Source organism: Canis lupus, chromosome 14 (genome assembly GCF_003254725.2).
Source record: "Canis lupus dingo isolate Sandy chromosome 14, ASM325472v2, whole genome shotgun sequence".
Taxonomy (NCBI): Eukaryota; Metazoa; Chordata; class Mammalia; order Carnivora; family Canidae; genus Canis; species Canis lupus.
Genome location: NC_064256.1, coordinates 53251445 through 53275474, shown reverse-complemented (window position 1 = coordinate 53275474; position 24030 = coordinate 53251445). Strand labels below are relative to the sequence as shown.

The window sequence follows — 24030 nt, the reverse complement described above, 5'->3', positions numbered from 1 at the left end:
AAAACGTTCTGCTTGTACAATAAAAGCCCAGCTAGAAACACAATAGTTCAGCCAAGGAGAGAAAACTGATATCTAGGAAAACCCCAAAAGTGGAAAGTGACCACTAGTGACATAAACCATTGCAATTTCAAGAAGTTTTGAAGTTGTTTTTGTTGAAGCAGTCATCCTATAAAGAATACAAACCTATTTTAAGTACATATCAACAAAGCTTCTTAAAAATTTTCCATCTGTGAAAAGAAGATAGATCTATTTAATAAGCAACCCAATGCAGCAGAAAAAAACCCCAATACATTGCACTACATGTACTGATAGGGAATCATTTTAGGGTACAGCGGGAAGTGAAAAAATCAGGATGCATCAAAGGGTGTGTTTATATTACTATCTCTGAAAAAATGACATAGAGAGATACATATACATTTATGTATACATTGATTATTTCTAAATAAATACCAAGAAACTGATCATTGTGATTGCTTCTTGAAAGAGACAGTTTTTCTCAAACTTTCGTATGACTGCATATACATAGAAACCAATGCCAAATGTATGGCACATTGGGACAAGGGAGAGCCAGCAGTCCCAGACCCCACTTTGCTTTGTTGGGGGCTAAATACATAACATCCCTTCACAGCCTTGAGGTAACTGAGGCACAGCAGGCTACAAGATATTATATATTACCTGTTTTTAATAATTACATTAAAAGTGAACAAACCAAACTGACCGTTTAAAGCTTATCATTGGAGAAGGGGAACTTAATATATCTGGTTCAATCTTGCCACAATTTAAGTTTTGTTTTGTTTTGTTTTGTTTTGTTTTGTTTTAAATGAGTGCCTGCTGGAAAAATCTGATTGCACTTTAAATGGTACTCTACTAATCCCTGAATCTTTCTTATTTATAAATGCTGCTGATAATATTTACAGAGTATATACCAAACCAAGTACTCAAACCAGAGTTCTTTGCAGGCTTGTACCATAATAGGTTTACTACATCCTTAGTATGTCAAAAATTTCAGGGGAAATTATTTCTTGTGTGAGATAGGGGTACTAAAGTTAAATCAAATTTTATCCATGATTCTGTTATATTTTATTTTTAATTTATTTTTAATACATACCTATATAAAGCAGGTAAGTCAAGGAACTCATGTGTTAGCTCAAGAAGCTCCAACTGATATTTATTTTTATTTGATTGCAAAAGATGGAAACATTTTATTACTCTAATAAATATAATTTGTTAGCTAGATAAAAAATATTTAAAACATGGTAAGAATTAATAATAGGAGAAATTCTTGGTGCTAGTGCTGCTAATGTTACTGTAACCCCAGCAAATTGTAGCTGTGTGCTAGAAAGCACTTACTGGTAAAGAAAATAAGACTTGAGTTTATTGCACCTTTCAGTCCATTTTAGTTTGTTTTCATAGTGGAACCATGTAATAGCTTTTTTATTAGTTGGCACGGAAAAGCTTATGCTGATAATCATATACATTTGGCAATTGTTTATTTATGATAATATTTGAGATGATGGTGGTGTTTCAAGGAGAAAAAAAGCCAAGACCAATATTCAAAAATAGCAGGTAAAAGATTAGGACTCAGAAAAAAGACAAGGAGAAGAAGTTCTGTGTGACTAGAAAAAAAGATGGATTCAGCACTTTTCCCGTTGGGAGAAAAGTCCAATATGTCAAGAAAAAATAAGGAAGATTCAGTGGCTTTGTGATATTTAGGGATTTCTGAATACTGATGCCCATTCTGTCTCTAAGGCCTAATTATTCAGACAAAAATATTTGCACAGGCACCATGTCCAGACACTGTCTTCAGCACTACGAATTCAATGATGCAGCCCCCCTGGCCATCAGAAAGTCAGGAGTAGTGGGTGGAACTGGTGAACAATTGGAGTCAAATATTAACTGCATGGAAAGAGGAAGTGGAGATACTTTAGTCATAAAAAATAAAAAGCAGTAATCCAAATAAGAAAGAATGGAAATCTGAACTAAGTGGGCAAAGGAGGTGAAGCAAACAGGTCATATGTGATAGATATTTATTAAAAATGTCCATTTCACTTTGTGATTGACTAAGATAAAAAAACAAAAGACGGAAAACTCAAAATAGCTTTCAGGGGTTTTCACTTGGTTTTATTATGTCATAGATGGCATTCTTTCAACAGGATAAAGAATATAGCAAGGACACACTCCAGGAGGGTTTATACTTGGGGTAGTAGTCTCTAAGAAGGGCACCGGTGATCCTCACCTCCCATTTCTCTTGTCCTAGGTAAGTGTGGGCTGGACTAGTGTCTTGCTTCTAGTGAACAGAATATGCCAAATGATGGGATATCATTTCTATGATTAGGTTTCAAAATAACCAACTTCTATCTTTCTCACCTTCTCATGTGCTTTCTCTGATAGGAGCCAGTTGCCATGTGTGAGTTACCCTGTGGTTAAGTCCTCATGGATATGAAATGATAGGCCCACATCTTTTGTGTGAATGGCACAAAAAACAGAAAATATTCTTCCAACATACAAAAATTATAATCTGACTCAGCAAAGGAGTCACTGACACAAATGACAAATTAGTTAAGTTTCAATATACATGTTTATTATCTCATTCACATCTTTTCCCTTAACAAAAACAAACTACCAACCAATATTCATATTGGAACTAAACTTATACATTCAGCAATTACAGCCATAAGTTGGCTGCAAGCACAAGAGTTCAGCAAAAAACCAATGAAACCACTCCAAACCTCTGCCATGGCGCTTGAGTTTTCTTGAGCTAGGAACAAAATATTTCAAGTAGCAAAACAAAATTCTTTATATATGTATGTATTTCTGCCTTTGTACGGGTTTATGTCTGACACTATTGCCTGTGTGGAGTGGTGAGTTTCGTTTACTTTATAGTCAAAGAGTGAGATAAAGCAAAGCATGTACCTCCTAGACTTAATTGATTTATCCAGATTCAGAAACCAACTCAGTTATTTTTAATAGCAGATCTGCACTCCGTCTTATGTAACTTTACTTTTAGTTGCTTAATGAATACATGCTGAATTGACAAGAATGGATTCCTCGGCTTTACCACCCTGATAGCCAGTAAGATTATGAATCTCATTCTTGTATTTTCTTGACTTAGAAGACTTCTCTGCTCATAGAGTCCATGAATGTTTACAGAATGAGTGAGTGGATCAATGAATGAGTCTCTCTGTTAATCAGTAAGGGCAAGGTAGATTGAGGAGGGTGTGATTGATGGACCTTGAAAGGAAAAGAAAGGGGAAGGAATCACAGATATTGCTTTAGGGTATGTCATTCATCAAAGGAATTTTATTTTCACACCTTTTAAAATGAAATTTTGGCAGCATCTTTAGAATAGATTTGAACATTATAAAGGTCAGAAACTTCGAGAATGCTAATTGTTAATATGACACTATGATATAAATTTGTCATGGCATATAAGGAAAACGATAGTTATTGCCATTGCTGTGTGTGACAGGCAGGAAAAACAATAGACATGTTACTTGGCAACAGGCTGAAACATCATCATTATCACCATAGAGTCATGGAATCTTCGAATTGGAAAGAATCTTAAAGGTCATCCAGTCCAACACCGGGCTCGACAGATGGCCATCTAGCCTCTGCCTAACCATTTCTAATCATTGTTACTTGTCATGGTAGCCAGTTATATAGCTGAATAATCTCAGCAGTTAAGAGACTTCTTAAATCCAGAAAAAAAATCTGGCTCTTTAAAACTTCTCATTGTCCCTGACTGAAAACTCAGAATTTACATAAAACACATTTCTCCTTAGGTGGAATGGTATTGAGAAAATGGCACTGGACATGGTATCTGAGGATTTGGATTTGCGTCACAAATCAGCCTCCTGTTAGTTTACTCTTGGTAAGATCATTTAACCTCTGATAAGACAGGTTGTGATGGGAATCAAAAAGGATAAAATATATGATAGGGCTTTGCAAACTATAAAATGCTATAAGGTACTATTTTTCATTCTGACAAACTTTTGTAAATATACTGTTTCTCTTCTCCAAGTGCCACCCCAGTTATCTTTTGTAGTGTGATATGGTTTTGTGTAGAGGGCAGAAAGCTATCCTGACCCAATATGTTAATTTAAGTCATTCCATTTTTACGAGTAAGGGTAAAATCTCAAAGGAAACTAAATCTCAAGAGAATCTAATCATAGTGCTTTATAATATTACTCTGATAAATCATGTCTTTTAGAGTAATAATAGAAAGCATATTTTTAAATGACGGAAAGATTCTCCATTAGTTTGGGGATATTGTGGGACAAAGTTTGATTTCTCTATCCAAGTTGAAGTGGGCTTTTAAAAACAGTATTTTAATTTTTCTTTCTGAATGTTTTGTCCCTGAAGATACCTCACAGTTATATTTAATTTTATCTTTCATTAACAGCAGTACTTGCCTAATATTTCATCCTACACATGATTCACTACTCAACACAGAGGAAGGAAAAGAAAGATATGCCATTTATTGAGACCCAACCATACACCAGAAAATAGAACGCCTTGAGTTAACATGGATATAACAGATGCCAACCAATTCCTTCTGAAAAGACTTTATCAGTCAACATAAATGGTCCAATGTCATGTAAAATTTTAAGTTCTCATTTTTCTAAACTTTCCTACCTGAAATGAGCCTTCCAGAAACTATTCTAAAGGTTTTTAGATACTTGAAATTTCATCCACACTCTGATTTGAAATTCATAACTTACACATTTTTTACGTTCTATTTTTTTATCATTTTTTTATTTTTTTAAGTTGTAATATTCTTTGGAGTTGATTGTAACAGTAAGAGAAATGGTGTTTCTGTACAAATAATACTGTTTCTGAAATATGTGTGCTTCCTAACACTAAAACTACCCACTAAAAATAGAAAAAGAATCGTTTTTTTAATGATTTTACAAAATGCATGTAAATGTCCTAAGTCATTAGCTAGAAAAATTTCAGTTTGCTGTATACTCTTGGGAATTAACGCCTTTCTTGAGAGGTTCTAGTAGGAACTCCTTATAAGGCTGTATTTCTCTGTTGTTACAGTGTTCTACTTTTCACAGCCCTCCATAGTTAATGACGGCAAATCACTTAACGACATTGGTTGAAATGCTTCTTTCCCACTTGTGCTGTTTCTTGAGAGTTTGCAGAAAGCTCCCTTACAAACTTCTGTGAGCCTTGTGCTTCTCTCAGCGCCTTACTACCCTTGCCAGGGAAGGAAGAGTGAATCATCTATTTGGTAAATATGGGCCTCTCTTTTAGTTCCCATTTAATTCAGGGCTTAGGTGGAAAGAAGGGTGATTATTGGGCCATATACGAGATACGCCCCGTGCAGCATAATTAAATTGTCCAATGGGAGTTCTGCACAGCAAGATTCAAATCAGTCTAAGAAAGTGTCATGTTATCTGTCTTCTACATAACCCAGGGTTCAGCATAACTATTTTTCTAAAAATCTTACACAACTTTGTGCGGAAACTATATACACTTGGGGAAGACACACCGTTGCATGTCACAGAACAAAGTGCTGAAGCACTGACGTGTCACAAACATGTTAGAGCTGTGCCAAGATGCTGATCCCTTCTGCCCTCAGGGTGGCTAAAAGAGCCTGGGGCAACCAGGGCCCTCAGGCCAATCACCACCAGTCACAGGTTAACCCAAGGTGCTCTCCGAATACCATCACTTTCTATGTGTGTCAGAGCATGAATAAAGTTGGGAGGCATTACCACAGAAGTAGTAGCTGAATGAAAAAGTTTAACTGCAACAGCTTAGTCACTTGCCATGGCATGTACACATCTCTGGTCAGGATGTAATGGACTGTGGGTATAACATGATAGACTACTGTGGATTAAATTATAGAATTTTAATACAATTCACAAACAAATACCCTCACACAATTTTTCTGTGTCCCCAAATAAATAAGTCTCACTAGGCCCTTACACTACTTACTATCTAGAAATCAAGAAACTGGGTGGTGGGTGGGGCACCCTAAAGATTCAAGCCATGGGCAAAACTTTCACTTATATTGACAGAACTTTTTCTTTTTTTTTTTTTTTCTGAACAGGTATTTGTCTCTGCCTATTAGCATCATCTCTACTTGGGTTGCAATTATGTAAACATAAAATGATTTTAATAAAAATAATAAAATTGAGCTTGTTGTCAGCGAGGCTCTAGAAAGCTAAGAACTGCTGGGAACTAACTTCACATTATTTCAATGTGGAAGAAAAGCACAACAGAAGTCTGCAAGATTACATGTTTGCAGCTTATCATACATAAACTTGTCATACAATCTTGATTTAGTGTTCTTAGGGCTCAGTTACTTTATCTGTTACTCGAGGATTAGAAAGCCAACAAAATCCAAATGCTGTTATATAAAAAGATGGATTTTGAAAAAGAGAGAGAAACCCTTTTAAATACCATAATACAACAACGATGTTAAACAAGGCTCTTTTGCTGTACTGACAAAGAGTATTTGGTCACCAAAAAACTAGTGAACTGGGGACTCCAGGCAAAAGTAGAATAACTTTAGTATACCTGACATATAAACGGATAAGAAGTATCAAGAGGATACCATGAAATAATCACATGCCACGATCCAAGGAAATAAAATTTCTAGTTTTATCTAACATATATACATATAGGAAGTACTGTCATATTTTATATCCTACATACCTCGGCAGAAGTCAAACCTGGTGACAGAGGGGAATCGCTCCCTGCAACTTCCCCCTAAAACAAGCATTCTCAGCTCAGTAAAGCCTAATAGTTGAGAGAATCCAGAGCCTGGGTATCCATGCTTAATCTTGGACAAATTATTTAACCTTTCAATTTTTCAGTTCTAACATGAGAATAAAAATACCAAAGAGTTGCTTTAAAAAAAAAAATTAAGACATTCTAAAGCATGCCTATGCCTGGCCTACAGTAAGCTCTAAACAGTGTCAGATATTTTTATTATTCAACCCACCCCAACTCCCCATCATACCCAATTTAGCTGTGCTAAGCCTGCAGATGCTAGCATTAACTTTTTAAAACATTAACGAAAGTCCACATTTTGTTTATATTTCCTTAGTTTTTACCAAATGTCCTTTTCCTCTTCTGGGATCCTATCTAGGATACCACAGTACATTTTGTCATATTGTTTCCTTAGAATTGCTCCCCTTGACTGTAACAGATTCTCAGATTTTGTCTTTGATAACCTTGACAGTTTTGAGGAATACTGGTCAGGCATTTTGTACAATGTCCCTCAACTGGTATCTCTCTGGTGTTTTTCTCAATATTAGACTGAGGTTATGAATTTTGGGAGGGGAAGGCCATATAGATAAGTTGCCATTTTCATAACACCATATCAAGTATATGTACTATGATGTGGCCATGATATAACACTGCTGATGCTGACTTCGATGAGCTAGCCAAGGATGGGTTTATCAGGTTTCTCTAAATGCAAATTTACTCTTTTCCCCCTTTCCACACTGTACTCTTTGGGAGAAAGTCACCACCCATAGCCCGCAATTAAGGAGTGAGGAGTTATGGGATCTCTGGGTGGCTCAGTGGTTTAGCACCTGCCTTCAGCCCGGGACATGATCCTGGAGTCCCAGGATCAAATCCCACATAGGGCTCCCTGCATGGAGCCTGCTTCTCCCTCTGCTTCTCTCTCTCTCTCTCATCCTGTGTATGTGTGTGTGTGTGTGTGTGTGTGTCTCTCATGAATAAATAAATAAAATATTTGTTTTAAAAAAAAGGAGTGAGGAGTTATGCTTCACCTCCTTGAGGGTAAAATATCTACACACATTATTTGGAATTCTTCTATACAGGAAATGTCTATTCTCCCATTTACTTAATTCAATCGTTTATTTATATAAGTATGGTATAGACTCATGGTTATTTTATATGTCGTATTTTTATTTGAATATATTTGTATTTTCTGGCATTATAAGAACTCCAGGTTTATCCTGTATATTTCCTGCTGCAATCCAAGAGTAAGTCCCACTTCTCCAAGGATCCTTGGTTCTTTTATTAAAGAATGGTATTCTTAAAACATGGGTGCTAAGTATGCATTGCATGTCATTTTTAGGTCTGCTCAAGTAACAAAGAAAGGAAATATGTGTGTGTGTGTACTAACCAGTGTATATACATATAATTATAAATATTTCTATATGTAGCCATCTGTATCTACACTAAGTGCAAGTTTTTATTGAGATAAATTTTATGCTGATGTCTCCGACTCTAATCCATTACCATAGGTCATTCTAGCCTCCTTCCATTGCTTGTCTGTGAACTTTAAAATTTTGATCACCACCTTGTCCCATTAAAATATTTCATAAATAAGACATTTTTTTCACTAAACCTTCTTGAACTTCTCCACATTCAAGGGATGGCACAACAAATCTATGGGGGCTGCCAAGATTTTGTAGGCGAAATAACACAGATTTTGCAGATAATCAATTTTTTTCAAAATCAGAGACAGATTTAAACCATCGCAGATTTCTCTTTGATCTAATATATAACACACTTGAGTCACTGAACTTACAGCTTTATATATTTTAAATTGTAAAGCTATTCTCATTTATATTTACCAACAAGCTATATATTACTAGATCATTAAATTTCTCTTATGTATTTTTCATCCAAGTGAGTATTTATTTCTCCTTCTTGAGACTTTACTTTTAGAAAACCAAAGTGTGAAAGAAGCTGAGCAAGAAGTGAATATGTATTCTAAAGCCTATACCGTTCATGATAACAAAGAAAAAAATCCATACCACACCTTGCATAGCCAACAGCAATGAAAAATAGGACCTTTGATTTGTTATTATGGTTCCACTCAGGTTTTCTTTGCCTTTTTTTTCTTTTTAATGTTGCCTTTACCTACAAAATAGGCTTTAGTCCTAACTTGAAAAAAGGGCACTGAAGATCAGAAGCACAAGATTAATATGCTTTCATCAGGAGTTAAACTTCTAGCTGGTCATCAAATTAGCAGCAAGAACCAAATAACAAGGATTCTAGTGAAAATCAGTAAAATATACACTGCTAGAGGGATTAGAAATTTGCGTAACTTTTCTGGAAAGAAATTTGTCAATGTTCTCCATGTTTTACTTCATAATTCTACCTCTAGAAATATACACTAATGAAATATTCCCAAATTGGGCAGAAATACATGCACAAACCCTGTTAGTAGCAGATTTATATATAATGGTGAAGAACCAAAAGCAGCCTAAGATTATGGAGAGAATCAGGTAGCTGGGGTGTATATTTATATATGCTATGTTATATTTGGTGTAATGACTATCTGATAGTCACTAAATATACTTAGAGATAACACAATCACAGAAAATATTTATATGTTAAGTTTTTTAAAAAAGGTATGGCATAGGAGATAAGTCTACAATCTTGGGGTAAGAAATTAGGGGAAACCTCTCACTAAGAGACATCTATTACACTGGTCAAAATTAGTAAAGACAAGTTATTCAGTCTCTGTTGAGTCATCAAAAGAGATGGAACAACACAGAAACTTACTCAAGAAAATCTATGAAAATTCAGTAAGAACAGTGGGAGTGTGTGGCTTTCCGGCCAGGCACTACACCCATCCTACACAGCTCTGTATTTCTATGAGATGGCAGCCAAGGAACAGTGCCCATCTCCCCCTTCTGTGTGGATTTAGACATCGGGGAATGTTGGTGATCTCATTTTCCACAGTTCTGTGTTACAGAAAGCCTACGCCAATCATGTGGTAGCAGCTGGCTGGCAGTGCCTGTTCACCCAACCCCAACTCCCTCTAGGTAGGGAAGATTTGGGAGGGGCAGTAGTAGAGTGCAGTTCCCCATCCCTACAGCTCTGTACTGTAGGAGAGCAGCTTCTTGGGGGCTCTGCAGCTGCCTGGCAGTTCACAAACAGTAGGGGGAAAAAAATCCTCATTTCTAAGGAACTAGAGATTCTTGTCTTAGGAGTGAAAAGAGAGATATGGCAAGAAAAGGGGTTGGACAGAGAGGCAAGAATAAAATAAAGAATTTTACAATTTCATACTAAATATATTTTGCTCCTTAAACGTTAGAAGCCACAGGAAAAGTCTAGTGGGGGAGAATGGTACTATTAGATTTACATATGGAATGGTTATTCTGGAAATAGAGCAAAAATTGGTGGGTAGAGGTGAGGATAGAAGGTAAGAAATCTGATGGGAGGCCACCGGATTAATGAACTAGAGAAAAGGCATCAGATATAGGGAAGAGTAGATGTAAAAGATCTATATCGTGTGATCGTGTAATTTATTCTCCCAGAGGTTCCCTGTAGACAGAGAAGGGGGCATTCTTAGTTACTCTGGGACCAAGCATAAAGTGCGAGTGTTCTAGCATATGTGAAGTACTCACCCTGCCAGACCTTACATAAGAGAAGTCCTTGGACTGTTTCCTTTCTAGAGCTCTCTTTTGGTCTTACCCAGTCTCATTGTTTCCAATAACATCTATATGCTAACGCACACATGTTTACCTACAGCCCACATCTGCTGCAAACTCCAGGATCTGATAGCCAACTGTCTACTTAATATCTATATTCAAAAAAAAATATCTATATTCAGATGTCACATAGGGATCTCAAATATGGCCAAAATTGAATTTTTGATGTTCCTTCCCAAAAACCTGTTCCCTCTATGGTCTTCCCCACATCAGAAAAGGGAAACACCTTCCTGTCAGTTTTCAGGTCGAAAACCCTGAGACAACCATAACTCTTCACTTTGTCCCAAACACCACATTCAATCTGTGAGGGAATCTAGTTAGCCCTTCAAAACCTATCCAGAATTTGGTCTCTTGTTCCCACCACGCCATGACTATTACTACTCTTTGTCAAGACACTACCGCCTCTTATTCGGATTCTCGCAGTAAATTCCTACCTGGTTTCCTCCTCGTTCCTTTCCCCGCTTTCATTCCTACCTTCCTGTGAGCTATTTTCAACACAGCAGACAGAATGGTTACGTTGAGGTAAATCATACTGTTACTCTTCTGTTCAATGGCCTAGCCTTGACTGGAAGGTATTCTTCAGTCCCAAAGAGTCCTACTCTTTGCCCTTGCTTGCTCCGTACCAGCTGCACTGGCCTGCTCACCATTTCTGAAACTTGACAAGGATACTTCAGCTTTGAGACAGTTGCCGTTGCTGATCCCTTCGCCTTCAGAAAACAACAGAGCTCTTGACTTCACCTATTTCAGATCTTTCACAGATGTCACCTTGTCAATAAAGTCTTGCTGGCTCCTATTTTAAATTGCAATCCCCACTTTCCATTTCTCTCTCTCTCTTTTACAAACACACACACACACACACACTTTTTTTTTTCTCTGTGGCACCTACCATCATTTCACATTATTTTTTACTAATTCATTTTATTGTTGGCTTCCTTTCACAAAAGGAGGGAATTTTGTGTATTTTGTTTTCTGCTATATTCTCAGTGCCTAGAGTACATGAAAAGAAAGAAGTTGAGTGAATGACTGAATGAAAGTAGACAGGGTATTTGTAAGCTTCACTTATGCAACTAAGTGGATGATGATACCAAGACGAAGAAGAGAAAGAAGAAAAAAAAAATCAAGATTATGTGTTTAAAATAAGATAAAACCATGTATTATTTTACAGAAATGTCAACTTTATTAATGCTAATACATTTTAATAGGTAATTTTAAGGAAAGCAAGGATAATTTTTGGTCATGGAAAGTTATGATTTAATATTAGTTTAATAAAACTGTTGGAAATTAAAGTTTCTTTTTCTTTTTAAATTTCTTTTTAATTATTTTTTTAAATTTCTTTTTCTGAGAACATAGGTGATGAAGCCTAATATCTATATAGTCATACTTGCCAAGAAAACTGTCAAGCTTTATTTGTTAAAGTAATGAGTTTACTTTTCCATATATAAATAATATAACATATTTAACATGCCTTTTCCACTTAATCCCATCCTGCAGATTCTAGACAACACTGCCAGCTAATCACGGACACAGTTACAGAAGAAGACAAGTACAATGTCCCTCAATGAATGATACCTTCCCTCTCTTATGCAACTGACATAGTTCTGGAGAATTTTTACAATTCCAGTCCTCTTTCTAAGTATATGTATATACACACTTTTACCCTAGAATCTCAAAGTAGACACGTTTTTAATGTGCCTCTATTTAAGGGTAAAGAGGGGGAAAGTCCTCAGATCCCCAATCAGCTTGGCAATTCTGGTTTGAAACTACAAAATTACGCTTTCTCTTTTTGCATATTTTTGGTAGGAGATTCTGGTGATATAGTTACAATATTTTAGGGAAGGAGTTAAGAAAAATCACTAATGCTGTCCCAGTAACCTTTTCCAAAGAGGTCACTTGGATGTTGTTTGCAGAGCATGCGTGTGTGTCTGTGTATACGTGTGTGTCTGTGTGAGTGAGTGATTATATATGACTCTGCACACACACACACGTAGGAGCTTTTTTTTTGGGGGGGGAGGGTATTCATTAAGAAGTTAAAAGGAATTTCCATTTTTAGATGGTCAAACAAAATCAAGATCTTCCCAATTTTAGTCAGCATAATACTTGGTCTTAATAAAGTGTAATTTGTAGAGTACTGAGGCAAATGGACTCTTCTATACTGATGGGGATAATTAGAGTATAAGAGCCTCACAGACTAGAAATTCTAATGCAGCCTTTTATCAAAAGCAGTCACTCTACCTCAGCCTGACAGTTAACAACATATGATCTGGTAAACAAATACTTTCACACAGAACAAAAGTGCCATTAAAGGCCAAAACTGTCAACACAAATTCCATTCTTACAAGAGAAAAAATACGTAAACTGTTGATCACCTCTGGTTGTCTTAACTAGCATGGAGGTTGTCATGGAAACATTTCTGCGAAGTTCACAGTGATGAAATACAAACACTTCCAGTTTAATTGCTATTAGGTTTAGCATACCAGAGTTTATTTATACTCAGTGTGCATTATGATAAAATGTAGTATAAATAAAGCTTATAATGATCTAGCATAACAATGCCAACATTTCCTTTTAAAAAATTAAATGAAAATGAAATTCAATGGCAGTTTAAATTTTTTCCCAGAAAAAAATAAACTCCTAATTTTCTCAAATACCTACTCTGATTTATTATTTTTCTACAGTATATGATTTATTAAAATATTTTTGTATTTTTACTTCTACCGCATGTGATTTATAAAAATACCTACTTCACACACTAAAAATCAACACATAAAATATGTTCACATATAAATCCCAGAATGGCAGAAATTTAAATATTTTAAGCTAATTTTTCCTACTAATGCAATTTTTCCTATCAATGCATTATTAGCATTTAACTAAGAATTTCATTTAATTTTGTGGTGGTAAAAATACTAAGAATGGCTTTCCCCTGAAACTTTGTTTTTCTTAATTCTGCTTTTTAAAAAATCTATGAAAATGCTGGGGGCAAAAAAATCACATTATAGACATGTATACAAAATCACATGTTCACAGAATCCAATTATATACATACCTAATTGTACAGAATTTTTAAGAGCTAATCTTTCTGATGTATTCTAGAGAGAAATTTTCTAAAAGTTTGAACAAAATTTTTCTCAAGAAAAGCACCTAGGTTTACTTTTGCTACATTTTAGTGACCTCCAAAGAATATAATTAAATCTAAAAACTATTTTTTTATGTTTTTACTAAATGCCTAATATTTTCCCAGAAGTAAGATAATTACTAGGAAGAATACAAGAGAAGAATAAGTTCCTGCCTTGGCAAAAATTAAATTCTAGTCAATGACAGAAAAGTAAAAGTATAGAAAGCAATTCTAGGAGAACACAAAGCAAAATACCCAGTAGGGTTAAGTTAGGAGGGTTAGCCTCTTCTGTAGTGCTAATCGGTAGCAAAAGAGGATGGGACTGGCATCAATAGGATTCCAAGTTTTCATACATGTCAGATGACAGGACTTGTGGTTAGACATTGTCAAATTAAAGGATTCTTACTTGAAATACTCTAAAAACACATATGAGTAGAAAAGTTCAATTTTCTAAAAGCCTTTTTTTTTTTAGTCTGAGGTTACCTTACCAGTCAAAATATGGTCTGCAACATGGCCCTGGCTCAAAGTTGTCCAGTAGCTAACATACTGAGTACCTGCAGTATCACTTCAATACCCAATAGGCAGTATGTGTGATCATGGTAAAATGCACAAACAAGTTGATACCACATGCGTCTTCAGGTCTCAACAAACTGCAAGCAACACATACGAAATACTTAATACTATCCTGGTTCACTACCAATAAAATATGGAGCTTGCAGTTCAAACCTTTGAATTTTATTCTGGAGTTTTCCACTAATTATCTGTGCAAACCCTGACAAGTCACTTCTCTAAGGCTAACCTGTGTTATTCCTAAGGAACTTCTTACTCCGTAATTCTAACACACTATGTGCTCAGCTTCCTCCCCACCTTCCTGAATGGAAAGGACAAATGAGAGTGGAAGATGTGATATCTCCAACATAACCAAGTCAAGAGGAAAAGGTTCTGGCAGCCAGACATCCAAAGGATTTCAGACAACAGAAGCAGAAAGTGGTTGTTTATGTCCTAATAAGAAACAGAGAAGATGAAAACTGACCTACGTCAAAGTTGCTCTGAAGAAGGAAGCCATTTCAGAAGACTAGAGTCTCTAAAATAGTATGATTCTATATTTGGTTATTTAAGAATTCTGGATTTCCCCAGAGGACTTTTAACTGGGTTTTCATCATCAGAAAGCATTTATTGAATGCTTAATTTAATTGTATGAATTGCTACACCAAAAAGACTTATTACATAGTCATGGTCCTTGGATCTCTGGGGCTTTTAAAATCTGGGTCAAACAACACTAAAAGGGACATGTTCAAGAACATACAGATAGGAGACTAAATATATTTAACCAAAAGGTTTTTTAAATTCAATTTTTGGAATATTTCCATCCCAGACTACTAATTTGAAGAGAGAAAAAAAACCTTTCTGAACTAAATAGAAAATAATTTTTTTAAAAAATAAAATTTTACAAGTAAATTCAATAATGAGGCACCTGGGTGGCACAGTGGGTTAAAAGAATCAGACTCTTGGCTTCAGCTCAAGTCATGATCTCAGGGTTGTAAGATCCAGTCCGTGTTGGGCCTGTGATCAGCAAGGAGTCTGCTTGAGATTCTCCCTCTCTCTCTCTGTCCCTCCTGCCCATCCTCTAAAATAAATCCTTAAGAAAATAATTTAATAATAGGATATCAACACTGAAAACATAAGAAAGGCCAAGTCTAAGAATCTGCCTCATAAACAAAAAGTGAATCACTGCAGGGGAAAAAATGAGCTTTACAAGGGTCTATTTAACAGGTGTTTGCATTCAGATTAGAGGTGGTGACCTGAAGCTGAATTCCCTGCTCTTCATGATGATATTTCTATCATTTCAGGGTAATACTAGATAATGGCCGACCACAGATGATTATGTTAACTGAAGACAATTATGTTATACATTGATGAAGAATTGGAGAAAATCTCTTAGATTTACCTGCATGTTAAAATCAAGGCCTTTTACTGCCTCTGATGGTAAAATAGTAATGCTTGTTAGAATATCCTTAAACTGTAAAAAATATTTTACAGTTTTATTTTATTTTGTTATTCTATTATTATTTATTTATCTATTTTATTTTATTTTATTTTATTTTTATTATTTTATTTTTTATAATTTATTTTATTTTATTATTTTATTTTATTATTTATTTATTTTATGCGAGAAAAACAAGCATAAGATAATTTACCACATGCAGTTCTCTGATCATCATCTAAACTAACTTAATCATTAATCCAGTGGCCCATCCCTAATATTCCAATATAAGGAGATAACTAGGCCATGCACCTATCAATTCTCATTGCCAAAAACAGCCACAAATACTATATCATTACTGTTTTGGTATCCATCAGATATTTAACAAAAATATGTTCATTCTATTTCTATATTTCTTTTACTTTTATTTTCTAGTACTGACTATAAATATATGCAGCTACTGTGATACATCAAATAAGGAATACTCCAGAAAGGAGTAAGAGAAAGGGAAAGTAGAAGAAACCATCTTAAATTCTTTTTAAATCCCAATAAAGTTATAATCACAAATAGTCAATTGACAAAACATCAATAAACACAACTTCCACTCATTTCTATGCAGTTGAGGAAAGCAAGGAATATTTCCAATAATATTCATAAACTCAAAAAAACACCTGTCCTTTTGGCAATCATTTCTTTCTAGTTTTTCAATTCAATGCCTTCTTTGTCTCTTTATAGTCTTTGGATATTAAAGAAAAAAGGAACAGATCTAACATCATTTGCAATTGTTCACTGACAAAATTAACTGTTGATGAGTTTCATACTTCTGAATTCTATCTCTTTTATTTATCATTATAAGCTAGGCCTATCCCACCCACAAGAAATTTTAGGTATTGTAGCAGACAGACTGTAAGGCCCTCAATGATCTCCACCTCCTGCTATTTATGATCTCATCAATTCCTTTCCTCTTACATGTGGGAAAGACCTGTGACTTGTTTTTAACTAAGTGGTTATGGTAAAAGTGATAGGATACCACTAACATGATTATGTTACATAAAACTGTAACTCCCATCATGCTAGCATACACTGAATCTTCTCCCTTGTTGACTTTGATAATGAAGGTTTTCATGTGGAGATACCTACATAATAAACTGTGAGCAGCACCCACTCGACAGCCAACAAGGAACTGAGACGCTCAGTCCAACCACCCACAAAGAATTGGATCCTCCAAAAACCACATCAGATTGGGACTTGATCCTCAACCAGCTGAACCTTCAGATGAGACTACAGCCCTGATTGACACCATGACTGCAGTCTGTGAGTGACCATAAAGCAGACTAAGCCATGCTCAGGTTCCTGACCTAAAGAAACTGTGAGATAATAAATGTACTGCCTTAAACCATAAATTTGTGGTAATTTATTACACAACCAATACATACCACATACAGCATTAACAAAAAAGCAAAGAGATTTGGGGAGGTTATTTAGTGATTTTGGTTTAGGTTATTTTGATTTAAACATTTAAGGACAGCATGAATAGGAATATATGATCTCCACACAGTTCCTTACTCATCCAGGCTAATCCAAGAGAAGTCAATTATTATCTGAAAACTATATAGCCACCATAGTGCTAGGCTTAGGAGTTTTCACTGCAAAATTATATATGTTCCTTCATAACCAGGTTATTCTAAAAATCTGTCAATTACCTAATTGTACAGGTTACTACACTATTTAATAACTACCAATAATTTTAGTTGCTTAACTAACATATAAGTCAGAATGATATTCTAGTCACATCAATTAAGAGTTATTTTATAAATAAACCTTTCTATATTTTCACATTTCATGGAAATGAAAGTATTTTAGAAGAGCACATACTAATGTTATTGTGATTATGCATTCACAAACACATACACACAGATCTACACACACTACATGTATTCCATTACACTGACCATATTTTATATATATATATGTATATACATATAAATTTATAATGAGAATGTATGCTATTATATGTTTGAATATTTACATAAGTAAACCTATTAGGCATCTGTACATCATTTAAAATTCAGGTCAAATGTCATCTCCTTCATAATTTTTTTCTGAAACTCAGAATAGAACATTCCCACAGGCTGCTGTTTATCTATTTAATTCATCTTATCTTATGTTATACTTAGCTATTTACACTTGTATCTCCCCTACTATATTTTAAGTTTCTTGAGAGCAGTACTATGTCCTCTTCATCTTTAAATCCCCCAAAGACAGCATGCACTAAGTTTTTAAAGGAATTCATATGAAATCCAAATAAACTGTTCTTTGTTTTTATGTTTTGTTGTTGTTGTTTTTTTTTTAAGTAATGTGGGGCTTGAACTCACAACTCCGAGATCAAGAGCTGGATACTTAACTGATTAAGCTACCTAGGCAATCCAGCAACTGTTATTTCTTCACATTAATCTCACTAAAGAAAGGTAATATCCTTCTCTTGTTTTGTATGCACAACTACCACAGTACATTTTTTTTTAAGATTTTATTTATTTATTCATGAGAGACACAGAGAGAGAGAGAGAGAGAGACAGAGAGAGACAGAGATAGGCAGAGGGAAAAGCAGGCTCCATGCAGGAAGTCTGACATGGGACTCAATCCCAGGTCTCCAGGATCACGCCCCTGGGCTGAAAGCAGCACTAAACCACTGGGCCACCCGGGCTTCCTCACAGTATATATTAATTTGTGTTTTGTGAAATATGGATAACACTGATGGGCACATGCCAAAGATGGCATCTTATCAATGTGGAACCAAAAGAAGGAATCCCTCTCCTGGATAAACTGCTGTAAAATTGAGAAGTGGTTGGGTTTTGTGTAGAGGAAGAGGCTTGTGGAGAGGAAAGGTAGGAGTCTTGATTCATTGTACACCACCAGGGATCCAAGCTATGCTGAGACTTTGTAGTCTACAGCAACATCAGATAACCCAGAGAAGATTTCTGAAGAATTAAGCTTCTCAGGGGATTTTCAAGATCTCTGAATTCTCTACAGGCATCAGTTATTATTCTTTCTCCTGGAAACTTCTAGGCCTGGAAATCCAGGCTCTTTTGCTGCTACTATGGACTCACATTTTAGATTAATGTAATACACATGCATTATAATCCAAATCCAGAAGAGAAGATTCACACTATACCAAAAGCACACAGTTATTTAAGAAGACAGAATAATATTGTCTAACTGTTAGCTTGCATTCATTCTGTATGTTGACGGAAAAACTATGCATTTCTCACTTGTTAAAATATTGAATTAGTTAAAAGATCTTTGACTACACCAATGGGCTATATAATAAAATGCAAATATGACAGTTATTCCTTCAGTCATCTACTCATTAAAACTTTTACTTAGTGTTAGATATGAGGCCATTTGATAAATGGTTTAAAAAATTAAATGCTGAGTTGTGCATGTTTGGTGACAGAAATCCACCAAACTAGCTGAAGGTGGACCTCTGATTAAATCCAGTAATGGTTATGAGCACAGAATTTAGGTATTAGACCTGGGTTTGAGTTCTGATTTCACTGTTTATTAGTTGTGCCCCATTGGGAAAGTTATTTTAATGTTTATATCCTTGTTTCTTCATCCATAAAATATATGCCTCATAGGGTTGTGATAAGGATTATGCTAATCATGATTTCCTGACCATAATCAACATAACAAGGTAACAAAGATGATGACGATGATGATGATGATGATGATGATGATGATGATGGAGGAGGAGGAGGAGGAGATGATGACAGAGATAAAGAAGAAAGAGAAAAGGAAGAGGAGGAAGAGGAGGAAGAAGAGAATGTATCTTATTCTGAAGCTGCTTTTAACAACCACACCCTTAGCTCACTGCCTCTTTATGTACCACCTGGCCTTGGACAAAACCAAAAACCATAATGGCTGAACACGAAGACTTCAAAATCTACTGAGAAAAGTCTATAATGGTAAACTGTGCCATGTTATAATATAGATTAAAATCAGTGTCCTTTGGGAGCCTAGAAAAGACAACTGACCAGTGCAACCAAATAACCAATAAATCTCCAGATATTATAAGAAACCCCAGCAACCCTGAGCATCCAACCCTAAAAAAGAATCTGGATTTTAAAATTAAATTATAGGATGATTTTAATGAAATTACGATTAGAGTAAAAGTCAACTGCTTTTAACATGCTAGTTATTACATTGTCATTTCTCCAAATTGGCATGGATAGCATTTAGCATGACAATGGCCCTAGGTTTATTAAAGAACACAAGTTTGTAGCTAGTAAGGAAGAATAGACTATGTTCTTGGTATTCTCTTCCTCATAAACCTAGTTACTCTCTAGGGCCAAACGATCTCTAAATAACTACCAAAATCCCAGTGGTGTGTTTCAGCAAAATTAAAAAATAAAAAACACTCTCCTAAAATTTCCATGGAATCACAAAAGACCTCAAAAAGACAAGGAAATCCCCAGAAAGAAGAACAAAGCAGAAGGTATCACACTTCCTGTTTTCAAGCTATATTAAAGCTAGAATTATCGAAACAGTATGGAATTGGCATAAAAACATACACACATAGACCAGTGGAACAGAATCAAGAGTCCAGAAATAAACCCAAGTATATGCAGTCAACTGATACTTGACAAAGGACTAAAAAATACTCAACAGAGACAAGACAGAAGATATTTTCAATAAATGGTGCTAGGATAACTGAATATTCATATATTAAAAAATGAAACTGTATCTATATCTTTTACCACTCACAAAAGTTAACTCATCACAAGGATATTTTTTGCTTTTTTCCCTTTCTTTTCCTTTCATCATATTTATCTGAGAAAACAGAACCTACAGTGGTAATCATTGCATAATACCTGTGTATCAGACAATCATGCTATGTGCCTAGACTTCTAGAGTAATGTATATCAATTATTTCTCAATAAAACTGGGATTTTTAAAAAGTATCTACTTTGTGGTTAGGAGGTATGTTTACATTACACAGATTTTACAAATACATACACACACAAGACTGGATAAAAATGAAAGAGAAGCCCATAGAAGTAAAATCAGGTCAAAAATATTTTGGTATGTCAGCTGCTAAGCATGTATGCTTATTTTGTGAATTCTCCCATAATTCCATGCAGAAGACTAATTTCATCTTAAGAAGCTTTTCAATGCATGTATATTTCCCAGAAGCATGGATTCTGCTATAGATTAACATAATGTCAAAAATCTATTTAATAAGAAAATGCTTCCTATGGTAAAAAACTCAAATACTTACAATGCTTTTAAAAACGTTCTACAAACATTTGTGTAATAAGGATAAACACAAGACCTTTACCAAACTTTTATGTTCTATATTGAATATCTTGTTTGTACACAAAGCTGAAAGAAGTAGCAAAGTTATCTAACATTTATAACGCATAAATATGTAACATGTAATAGTCACAGAGAACCAGACTATGTTCAAAAAGCTACTGACACATTAAAAAGCACAGTGCTATAAACCAATCTATTATGTATGATAAAAGATCTTCTTTCTCATTAAAATATATTTTATTAAATAAATGATAAACATAATAATTGGCTTTTCCATATTCATACTTCCATTATATTTTTTAAAAAATTCAACATTTTGGTTACTGTGTAATATATGTAGTTGATGACACAAAAGGTGTCAAAACTTCAGAAATATCTGTTTATTATAAAAATTTTAGTGAGTTGTTAATTTCTTTATTGTAAATTGTACTTTACCTCAATTCAATACTAATTATCAGATGCAAAATAAAGCAGAATAAGATATAAATAAGCTTGTAAAAAATTCAAGAAACTTACAACATTAATGTTATAATGTTGTTACTTATGCTTACAGGAAAAATCATGAATAAACGAGTCATTTCTGTAACAAATTTATAACTGATGACTACCATACCAGTTCTTAAAAATTATGTGTATTCAAATGTTACCTATACTATGCCATGTTAAAAAGTCTTAGATCTGCTAAGCTTTCATGCTGATCCATCAGCTTAGAAAATGTTTGTAAAATTTTTTAAAATGCAGTGTAAACATTTCAGCCCTGAACCTTCTTTCTATGCCTTTGAACCTTCTCTTTCATGTGCAATACCTGACGGCCCACGGAGAATAGCTGCTGAAAGCCCCAAAGATGGGTAAAACAGAATTTCTGACTCAGGAAATAAAGATCAGCTGAACAGGATTCCCAGATGGCAATCCAGATCAATGGAAAAGCAAGACCAGAAATTTACAGTATCTATCCTACACAGTATAGCATGAAGGTTGTATTTCATTGCTAGTAACAAAACTCCCAGGGGCCAAGAAAAAAAGGAGATACAAAGATTATAAATCCAGTAATGAGAAACTACACTTTATTTTGACATTTTTCTCTAAGTGGAATTAGAAACTCCACTACCTTTATTTGGAATCACTGATATGGTCAATCATTTCTGCAACTAAACAACTGCATTCCACTAAAACAATTAGAGCAATCATGAGAGGTGGATTAATGTTTATGGAAAATTCCTTGCAAATTTCCAGCACCTATCATCAGGTTAGATGGAAATGGCTTCTGTGTTTTATGCCTAGAAAAATAATGATTTAGTTAAATTTCAAATTTTGTGAAGAAAAACTCAGAAAAGACCTATTAATAACAAAAATCAATATTTTATAAGCAAATTTTAAAACTTAAAACATTTCATTACAATGCTGCCAAGTCTGAGGGACTCAGTAATCCATGCCAAACAGGAATTACCTCTACCAATACCCCCATTTTTGGTGGCACTCAAGTTGATATTTTAGTATTTCCTAACTCATAAGGCTACCCTTTTCCATTTTGGGCATGTTTTTATTCTCAGCACATGTACATCCAAATAACTTGTATCTACGTGGTCTTATTCTGACTAGTGAGGCTATATAAAATAAATTCCCATTCTACACAACTATTCTTTAAAACACTGTGCACTATTCAATCCTTCCTATCTCTTGAATTCTGCACTAAACAACCCAGCAGTTCCTTGTCCTAATTCTCTTATGTCATCGTTCCCCAATCCTTTGAAACCATGGTTATCTCCAGATAAACTTTAGTTTCAGTTAAATGTGACACTGTAAACTGAATATGGTACTACAGATATGAGTTATCCATTTCACAGCACCCTCCACATGCTAATCTAGACACCATGGGTTTTTTAGTTTGCATTGGATTTTTATAGTCAAGATCCATATATTCACTGCCTATTAGATGCCTTCACTTGGATTTCCTACAAACTCCTCAAAGTCAAAATGTCCAAAATTAAATTGATCCTCTTTCTCCTTCACTTCTCTACTTCATCACACTCCAAATATGCTTCCCCTCCTAATTTCCTGTATCAGTGCCTATACTAAAAATAGCCACAAACCTGCCAGCATCCTATATTCCTCCTTCATACTCATGTCTATCATCCAAGTGACCATCACACCCCATCACACTGACCATGCAATTTAACAATCGGGCTCTATGCCAAACTGCTAAAGTCTAAATTCTTGCTCTCCCCTAACAAGCTGTGTGGCCTTGGACAAGTAACCTAGCCTTTCCATTACTTAGTTTCCTCATCTGTAAAATGAAAATGAAATGAAAATAATACAGACATACCTCAGAGCTACTGCAGGTTTGGTTCCAGACCACTTCAATAAAGTGAATTATCACAATAAATAAGTTAAATAGTTTTCACAGTGCATAAAAGTGTTATATTTATAGTATTTTGTAGTGTACTAAGTGTGCAATAATAGCTTTAGAACCAAAAAAAGAAAAACCCAATGTACATAACTTAAAAATGCTTTATTGTTAAAAAATGCTAACCATCATCTGAGCTTTCAGGTCATCATCATCTTTTTGCTGGTAGAGGGTCTTGACTGGATGTTGATGGTTGTTTGACTGCTTGACTGATCAGGGTGGTGTTGCTAAAGGTTGGGGTGGCTGTGGCAATTTTTTTTTTTTAAGAGCAAGAGAGAGAGAGAGTGGGGAAGGGCCAAGGAAGAAGGGGAAAGAGAATCCTATTGCAGCTCTAGGAGCAGCACAGAGTACAATGCAGGGCTCGATCTCACCACTCTGAGATCATGACCTGAGCCCAAATCAAGAGTCGGATGTTAAACCTCCTGAACACCCAGGTGTGTCAATTTTTAAAAATAAGACAACAGTGAACTTTGCAACATAGACTCCTTTATGAACAGTTTCTCTGTAGGATGTGATGCTGTTTGATAGCCTTTTACCTACAGAGCTTCTTTCAAAATTGGGGTCAATCCTCTCAAATCCTACCACTACTTTATCAACTAAGTTTGTGTGATATTCTAAATCCCTTGTTACTTCAACAGTCTTTACAGCATCTTCCCCATGAGCAGATCCCTTCTGAGAAACCACTTTCTTTGCTCATCTAAGGAGCAACTCCTCATCCTTTAAAGTGTTATCATGAGACTGTAGCAATTCAGTCACAACTTCTGGTTCCACTTCTCAT

General features: G+C 35.1%; 1 protein-coding gene and 1 long non-coding RNA gene across 20 annotated transcripts in view; one reads left to right on the top strand and one right to left on the bottom strand.

Moving 5' to 3' along the window:
* The window catches only part of FOXP2 (forkhead box P2), a 554671-nt gene that overhangs the window by 497733 nt on the left and 32908 nt on the right, over positions 1 to 24030 (bottom strand). The gene's annotated exons all lie outside the window — the stretch shown is intronic.
* On the top strand, positions 3543 to 13036 carry LOC112670781 (uncharacterized). Of its 4 annotated transcripts, none has more exons than XR_003143210.3 (4): positions 3543 to 3871; positions 4403 to 4597; positions 5044 to 5236; positions 6059 to 11685. It is a non-coding gene; the product is annotated as an uncharacterized LOC112670781 (long non-coding RNA). The 4 variants fall into 4 exon arrangements; XR_007402128.1 differs by lacking the exon at positions 6059 to 11685 and adding an exon at positions 11925 to 13036 and having other exon boundaries at positions 3545 to 3871; XR_003143211.3 differs by having other exon boundaries at positions 3545 to 3871; positions 4403 to 4585; positions 6059 to 11686.